Below are 9,278 nucleotides of genomic sequence, written 5' to 3' on the forward strand. Positions count from 1 at the left end.
ATCATCGCCTTGACTACGCGCACTGCCGGACAAACGCCTCTCCCATACCTCCGTCAGTAACAAGGGGGTACGCCTGCCGCGGCCACGTTATCCGCGCAAACTCTTTTAAATCCTCCCAATAACTTTTTCTCATTCTCTGCGACGCTGCCTTGTACGAAATCCTGTCATATCTTCTTTATACCGACTCCGAATTAGATTAACCCACTTTTTTCCCTAGGCCCACGCTGCTATCTACCTGTTCTCTTAACGTTAAGCCTGTAATTTTCCTTTCCATTGCTCGCTGCGTTGTCCTCAATTGAAGTTGATCCCTTTTATTTAGCGTCAACGGTTCTGCCCTTAGGTGAGTAATAGTAAGATACAGCTGTTACATAATTTTCTGTTAGAGGATATTTGTAACTCCATTGATCTAAGATCAGCTGGAAAATCCGCTCCTTCCTCTTGCTAATCTTTTATCTCTTTTGCAATCGTGATCCTGATCTACGGTCACTTCCTGGCGAAAGTAGATGCACTCCTGTATCACTTGCAGCTCCTCGCTACCACTCGTAACCTGAAATTCCCTTCCGAGACTGTTGAAAAAAATATTTGTTTTTTTTGATATTTTGTTTCCCTGCATATTCACCTTCTTCGTTTCGCCTGCCTATATTATTTAGCATGCTTTGCAATACATCCTCTCGTATAAGAACAGGTCTGTGTTTTAGAAAAAAAAATGATTGCATTACAGTTGATGACGTTGTTGGCCACATTTCTGCTTGCACTGCAGGCAGCGTTCAAGGCCAGGCTGCCTTAGGCATTGGGAGATATTCCTCTAGCACCGCCAAGAGAGGACAGTTGATAAAATGTTTTATGTGGAGCTTTATTTCTGGGGCTAAATGCGGTCTCTGTCGTGCAGCTGTCGAAATCTCACTGAGCACCCTTAGCGAAAAAGAGGCTGTGCCTAAAATGCATTTCAATCATATTGTATTAATTTCATATTTATTGCGCATTTTTTTGTCCCTATGCTTAAACTGCAGTACGAATGCTTCTAAGTATAGTAGGAATAATATTTTGAACGTTCTTTAACATACGTGAAAAGTACATTTTTGCCCACTTATCATATTTATAATGCATTAAAAATATTAAATACATTAGATTACATCAGAATTACACAAAAATATTCATTAAATGCATTAAAAATATATTCACTTCGGCTTAAAAAATGTCTACTCGTCGGATTCGCAGAATGAGTGGGGCAGAACAAAATGTACAAGCGCAATATCACCAATCACGATGTACATGATATTACGAGGTCACGGGACGACATGGGAACGGCAAAGATACCTACACAGCAGATCAGCTACTCAGCAAACAACAATTTTTTTTATTTATTGCCTGGCTTTTGCAAAGAAAATTGGACAAAACAAACAATCAACAAAACACAATAAACGCTATGTACATACGACTCGTGGTACATAAAACTCAGGCAATGTACAGAGCGGCTCTAGTTTTGAGAGCCACTCCGGAGGGTCCGCAGCGGCCTTCTGAATGGCCAGAACCATGTCCATATTTTCGCGAAAGTAAATCCTGGCAGGTCTTGCGTCTCGGTCACAATGGCAGCCTGCCATTCTGGAGCGCCATATACAGTGGAGGCCTGTCAGCATTATTAAGTCGAAAGGCAGGAAACAACAAATGCTCCGGCAAGCGCCATACTTGGCTTGCCTTATATATACCCAGCGAGAGCGACGCACTATCTTGCCCGGTGAGGCGTTTCTCTGCGCAAAGACTGTGGGCCCAAAACTTATCTGAGAAGTGTCCTACTGGTCGCGTTCGAATCGGGAGGTGATCTAGAAGAGAATTGCTGGTCGAAACTTGCGTCAGAAATAGGTCAGGAGTCGAACTGTCAAACAACAGATACATGGGCGTCTAAAGTAGTCGGTCGGCCTTGCCGGTCGTGGTCCTTTTCGGTGGCATATTCGGGCCCGGAAGTACCCAAGGCGCCTTTGCCGGTATCATGCTGTTACGTTCTGCGCATGTAGTGAAGTGGTGAATACCTTCCTGCTAGAAGTTATCATAAACGAAAGGACTTAAGAACAGAAAAGGCTTGGGAAGGTTGGTAATTCATTAAAACACAGTAATCATAGCGCGGGAACGACGCAGGCGTTCTCGCCCCGTCTCGTCTTTGTCCTGCGTTGTTCCCGCGGTATGTGCAACGCGGTATGTGTTGCAACGAAAGGACGAGAGGAAAGGGAGAGTTTTCACTGTCCCCTGAAACATCATTTCGAGCTCTTGATTGTTTCACGGTAGCTTGAAGTGTAGTGGAAATATGTTTACGCGGACTGCCCATTTGTTAGAATTTAGGTATACCTGGACGGATTATTTGCGTATTTACAAAACTACACTTTAAAAACATTGCCAACACCAAAATGCGATTTCCCGAAACTCGATTTCGAGCATTAGGTTGTTCAACGGCAGCTCGAAGTGTGCTGCAAATATGCTAAGGCGGACTGCCGATTTCCTAGAATTTAAGTATTCTTTGGACGAATTAATGGCGCATTTACGGAAGTACACTTCAAATACGTTGACAACACGCAAATGCCATTTCCCGAAACGCGATTTCGAGCACACGACTGCTCAAGGGCAGCTAGAAGTGCGCTGCAAATACGTTTTAAAGGAGTGCCCGTTTGTTAGAATTGAAGTATATTTCGAATGAATTAATTTCATGTTTACGGAAGTACACTTTTAATACATTGACAACATGCTAAAACTGCATACATATACGTTTACAAGTACTGCCCGTTTTGTAGAATTGAAGGACACTTTGGATGAATTAATTTCATATTTCCGAAAATACACTTTTAATACACTGACAAGATGCTAAAACTGCATACATATACGTTTACAAGGACTGCCCGTTTTGAAGAATTGAAACATACTTTGGATGAATTAATTTCATATTTCCGAAAATACACTTTTAATACACTGACAAGATGCTAAAACTGCATACATATTTTTTTATGTATTTGAAAAGTGCTCGAAGTATGCTTGAAGTGAGGTATTTCTGCCATATTTTTAGAATATACTTCGAATACCAAGCATGAAATTTCAGGAACGTATTTCCAACATATTTTTAGTGCTTTCATGAATACAAAATATGTTCAAAATACAATCCAAATAGCCCACGGCATATTCCAAACGTATTAGTGTTTGCTAAGGGGTGCACTGCACATATTCTGGCACATGCTGTAGTAATTTCGTGGAAATCCATTTTCCACAATGCCATCTCTGAGACAAATATGCACCCTTTGCCTGTAATGAAAAAAAAAAACTGTAATATTGGCTAAAAATGCTTTGTGCGGTAAGATAACTCAAAACGGAGCACAAACCACGCCGTCAGAATGTTCTTCATGGTTGCACGACCTGATAAAATCACCAAATCACTTTTGGTTTTGGCCCACGACCAACCGCCAATGCCGTCCTCTCGACCTACACATAGAACACGCACTTTCGCCTATCAGTCTCCTCACGAAGCTGCCATCTCGGACTTCTTTTTTCAGTTGTGTTACCGTGCGCGATCCTTTTGTGCTCCCTGGTGTTCTGCTCCTTATTTTTAGCTAATTTCTCTAATACTAGTTCGTTTTACGCTTCACAGTATGGCTGTTTGGGACCTGCTCCTCTGTGATCGGAGATATGTTAAGTTTGCTGGTACTCAGGATTTTTGATGATCAGCTTTCTGATAGTTCGCAAAATATTTTCTTTTTGTCAGAAAATGTTGTTATAGTGCCTATGCTCTACATGTTGCATCATAAAATATGCCTAGTTATTGCACTAGTCAGCGTTTCCTTGAAGAATTCATGTTCTTTCTGTCTCATCCTGACATTAGGAACGCTTCTGCTGAGATATCAGTGTGGCCAAAGAAAAACGCAGCTCACTCGGCTAAGTGAGTTGCTTTGTTCCAGCCCTACAGAAAACTTGTTCATCCCCTAAGCATACCTTTCGAAATCCTCAATACGCGATGTGTAGCTCTGGTACAATCTGTAATACGTTACTGACGGTGGATTGCGACTTGGGTGGGTGTACAAGCGGCGCCAATGTGCTGCAGTATGGAAGACGTGCATACTGTGGCGTCAGCTTTGTGACTATCGCCATTCGAGGTTGGGGGAAACCTTGGCAGGCGCTTCTTAACGTGCGGGTGCCGCCACGCAGAACAACCGAGATTTTGGCCACTCCTGTAAATTTAGACCTAAGAGGCTATCACATTGTCAAAAATTTAAATATTTCTACAGCAGCTGGTAGCAGTGCTGCGTTCCTTGCGCGGGAATAGCAGAAAGATTAGTATTTGAGGAAAATATGGGCGCAGTAATCGCCTCACTTCTTGTCGAACATCTCAACCGTGCTCAACCGCAAGTGCGGCAGGTGGGAACGAAAGAAGAAAGATACGAGACGGTGGGGAACTGGAGGGCTGATATATTTTATCTTTTACGGGCACTGAGATAGTGCAGCACACGGATAAACTTTGACCCACCGCGATGGTTCAGTGGTTACGGCGCTCGGCTACTGACCCGGAAGACGCGGGTTCGATCCCGGCCGCGGCAGTTGAATTTCGATGAAGACGAAATTGTAGAGGCCAGTGTGCTGTGCAATATCAGTGCACGTTAAAGAACCCCTGGTAGTCGAAATTTCCCGAGCCCTTCACAACGGCGTCCCTCATAGACTGAGTTGCTTCGGGACGTTAAACCCCAATAAACCAAGGATAAACTTTGTTTTTCGCCTATATCTAAACGCGACTGCCACGGCAAGGGTTCTGCTCGTCGGCACTGCGCAAGCCAATTCCCGGTACCAAGGAACTCTATTCCCTTTCTCACAATCTCGAACGGTGCTTGTAGAGAAAAATGAAATTAACCAACCCTTTTTTTTAACTAAGTAATATATAATTTATCGCGCAATGAAAGAGCGCCTCAAGGGCCACATTTCTATGCTAACGAAAAATTTTAATTGAAAGGAAAAAAGCTTCAACTGCATAGCGTCTTCATTTAGGTGTTAACAGCACCGTGACGAAAACGATGAATGAAAGTGAAAGGCGGAAGTGAGAAACTGAGAGTTAAAAATATGGATATTGTCGGTAGCTCCGCTGTAATTTTGCACACTATTTGTGCGTTCAGGTGTGTGAGTGATGCTTATCCGGCTTGAAACGATAGGGGTGTTGATTGGGGCCCCCGGAGATAGGGGTATCTGTTGCAGCCAGCGTCGTCGTTTCGGCGAACACGGTTGTTGCGACGCGCGTCTGTTCTTACACTCTTTCATATATTTCAACTCTGCTCTATGTGCACGTGGCAGCGGTTGTGGTTCGGCACGAGCGAGTAGACAGGCCCGTGCAATTTCCTTTTCCTTCGGTAGCAACATCAACAACTGCACACGTGCGTGGCATATTACAGCTGCTACTCATTTTTTCAATTTACTCACTACAAGATAAGCGTTGACAGTATTTGTTGGCGCAAGATTGGGGTTCCGCAGTCAATAAAGTAAGCGGTAGTTGGGAGCAAGTTGCTGTCCTCAATCGTGCGCCTTCCTTGTTTCGCGCTAAGCGAACCAAAGAGCTGGGAGGTATCTATCCCAATCAGTAGGTGTCTCCTGGCACATTTTCTTGATCATAGTTTGAGTCTTCCGTTGAACAGCTCTACGAGCCCACACATAAGATGATATGGCGGTGTTAGTAATTGCCTTACTGACAAAAGGCGGTTAACCTCTTTCTTTACTTCCGACGGGAAGCTCGAGCCCTAGTCACTCAAAATTTCCCTTGGGAACCCATAAAGCGAGAACGTCTCCACAAGACCCTCCGCCACTTGGATACTGTGAATAGTCTTCAATGGAACAGCGTCAGGATAACGAGTGGCACGTCGACCAGGGCAAGCACATATCTAGTGCTTCTGCCGGATACTGGAGAGACTGGCCCCTCAATGTCAACAGCCGCTCTTGTAAACGGTAGTTCGATGGCTGGCATCTTACCCAGAAGTACGGGACAAACTCTTCCCTTTGGAACTGTGCGCTGGCACACATCACACGACCGAACAAAGCTTTTAACGTCACTCTCGACACTTGGCCAGAACTCCGCGGTGATTCTAGACAAGGTTTTGTGAACATCCTGGAGTCCGGCCATAATAGCGTCATGTCCTCCGTGTAACACTGTCTCTCGGATATCTTTCGGTAACACCTGCTGTTGGACCCGCCTTCCCCACCTAAGTATGCATTCCCTGTGCCGAAGACCATTTACCAAGTTACATTCGAATGACGTACGGCTCCTTTTTCTTTTCACCTTTTCCACAACTCTTTGGAAGCAGGCTTTCAAGCTAGGGCCTTCTCTTTGCCTAAATGCAATTTCGCCCGGTGTTATGCTCAGACACATCGTAGCGGGAGTGGAGAGCAGACGCTACGTTGCTCGGGCTGTCACTTGAGCTCTTGTCTTCACTGCCGACGCGACACTGACGGTTCCATCCCCCCCCCCCCCCCCCCCCGAGCTGTCATAGGCCCTTCCTCCTTTGGGCGGTCCTCAACGGCGAGCATCCGCCACTGGGAATCTGTGTCTTCGACACTTCTTGCACTTGTAATGTTTACCAGGATGAGATCGTAGATTGGTTATTCTACAGATTTGCCACTACCTGTCCAGTATAATATGGCGTGGACACTAGAATCCTTGCTTCTGGAAAGTGCCTGCCTGTGCAGCCTACAAAAGTGGCGCCCGATGCCTCCCCTGTAAGATCGTCGTCCTTCACCAGGGGTCTCCGAACCAAAACTGTGTTGGCTGCGCTGTCTCTAAGCACCAACATTTGACGGTTCCCGTGTACCGTGCGATGTCAGTTCATGTTAAAGAACCCCAGGTGGTCGAAATTTCCGGAGCCCTTCACTACGGCGTCCCTCATAGCCTAAGTTTCTTCGGGACGTTAAACTCCAATAAACCAAACCAAACCAGGACGGTTCCCTATTTGCCCAACCACCACCGGCATTGGTGCGTACAACTTGGGTGTTCCACTCACCGCCTCATTTTCCAGCGGCGTTTGATTTTCTTTTAGCTGTGGAACTTCAGGTGGTGTGACAAGTTCTACCCGAGAGTTGACAACGCATGCAGCTCAACCTGAGTTCTATATCGGCACTCATTCACAGTATGTTCTCATCTCTTAGTGCCTTGACACACCACCAAAGTTTTGTGGGCAACACTACCAGTACGACAGTCAACTGCGCGGTGTCTTACTTTGGCACAGAAGAAACACGTTACTGGGGCCTTAGATGCACCGCCTTAGGCTTTTGGCTTTATAGCATCTGTCTCTAGGGCCTTTTGAGTTTACTCCTTTGCCTTACTCATATTTCTCAACCCTTGAGCCTCGAGGAATTGGTTTTCATCGCCGCGAACTATTGAAATGAACACAAATTTCTTTCAGGAACAGCGAAAGCTATGAACTGGAACGTGCTAAAACCTGCTTTATCACCAGCTTGTCACGCACCCCTTTAAAACTCTTTTCTATGTTCGACATAGGAAGCCACTTGTCGAAATAGTTGGTCAGCCTGCAGGAAAAGTGCTTTGCGGTTTCAGAATCCTCAGTCTTTCCGGTGCGAAATCTCTCGCGAAACCCCTCTGCCGTAAGATTGAATCATTGGATGACTGCCGCCTTGACTTTCTCGTAGTCCATGGAATTAGCAGCAGGCATCCTCCCAAGCACATTCAGCGCCTCTCCGACTAAACACATGCTCAACGCCGTGGCTGCGCTCGCAGCCGTGCCCCAAAGGTATCTCCTCGAATCTTTGGAGATATGCGTCCAAGTCATCTCTTTTGTGATCAAAGGAGTCATTAGCTTTCCTGCACAAACTCTGGCCTGTCTAGAATATTCTGTACCCGCTAAGAAACGCTGATCATAGTCCGTGACCTCCTCATATCTTTCCACGGCGTGCACCATTTTCCACAAACGAAACTCCTCCCGGTATATCCTTCTTTTTTTCCGTTCTTCTGCTTCGCGAGCTCTTTTAGCTTCCCGCTCTTCTGCCTTGCAAGCGTCTGCGCGTGTTTGCGCCATTTCCTCTCTCTGCCTCTTTGACTCCTCGTCGTAGAGACGCATCGCCTATTCCTTGCTTAAACCTAGCTTGATGGCCAGTTCGAACGTTTTTACCAAATTCATACTTTACTTTCTGCCGTCGAAAGACCGGAAAGATCCGAGACAAAACAAAAAGAAACAAGGAAATGGATACTGGCCGGCTCGCCATTAACTCTGGGACGGATACCTGGAGAACTGTAGGGCCGAAAGAATGTACAAGGCGACAGCAGTACCCACACAGACACACATTAATTACATCCTAGGTGACACAAACGCCAGCGCACAAAACTAACACAAAACACAAATACTACGAATACACACGGACCAGGAACACCCAGTCTACTAGCGTTCGGCGTTCGTGCTCACGATTCTGTGCTGATGAAGCGTTGCATGGGTCCAGTCAGTGATAGCCAGGTAGCCGGCGTCTAGGTGTGGTTTGAAGTGATCAGGCTGGCGTCGCTGGCGGCGTCGTTGGCGGCGCCGTGAGAGCTCCCGGTCCTAGTGCCCGCGGAGGCAACGCTGGCGATGTTGCCATTGTGGGCGCCACCCGGATGGGTGGCAACCGCCCTGGAGGTACCCCTGGTGATATGATGGTGAACTGATGACTGATTAGACCGCTCGCACCAAAGCAGTTGCCGTGGTAGCATGGAGAGCCACTTCGACGTTGTGCTTTGTTTGTCTGCTTTGCGCGTTAGCCTTGATGGTCTGTCTCGGATTTCCTCAGTGGTATGAAATCTCAGTCGTCTGGTCGTCGCACAAATCTTATAGAATGCAGGGAGCGGGGGGGGGGGGGGGGGGGGTGGCATGTTTCGTGGTGCGAAAATATCTTCGTTGAATCTGCGTCGGAGCGTGGGGGACCTTTCTTGCATTGGCCTTGTGTAGTTCTGTCTTGGTGATAAAAAACGCGCGGATAGCAGTAATAGTGCCTACGATTATCTATTTAACGGTTATTTAGCGCCGTGCAAGTCGCCTTGACTCCATGATGACTGTCATTATGCGTCGGTCATATTGCGATGGTCATTATGCATCGAAGTAAAAAAACGACGAAGGCCGAAATCACATCTCTGAGTGCTGCAATATGGGAAGTGGATGCGCAGGGGTCGTTGTTCAGCGGTTTTTAAGTTCTCACATCTTCTGTGGCTTGTAAGTTTTTCATGCGTCCAGCAGGTGTAAAAAAGTTGGTAGATTTCACTGTATTTAAAACGAGCAGACGTGCGAGAGCAT

The 9,278-nt window shown here is 46.3% G+C and overlaps 1 pseudogene; it reads right to left on the reverse strand.

The window, feature by feature from the left end:
* Nucleotides 1-6,400: 6,400 nt before the first annotated feature.
* On the reverse strand, nucleotides 6,401-8,138 carry LOC149333653 (uncharacterized; annotated as a pseudogene).
* Nucleotides 8,139-9,278: the final 1,140 nt, after the last annotated feature.

Source organism: Amblyomma mixtum, chromosome 8, assembly GCF_055824585.1.
Source record: "Amblyomma mixtum isolate Tamu chromosome 8, ASM5582458v1, whole genome shotgun sequence".
Classification (NCBI taxonomy): domain Eukaryota; kingdom Metazoa; phylum Arthropoda; class Arachnida; order Ixodida; family Ixodidae; genus Amblyomma; species Amblyomma mixtum.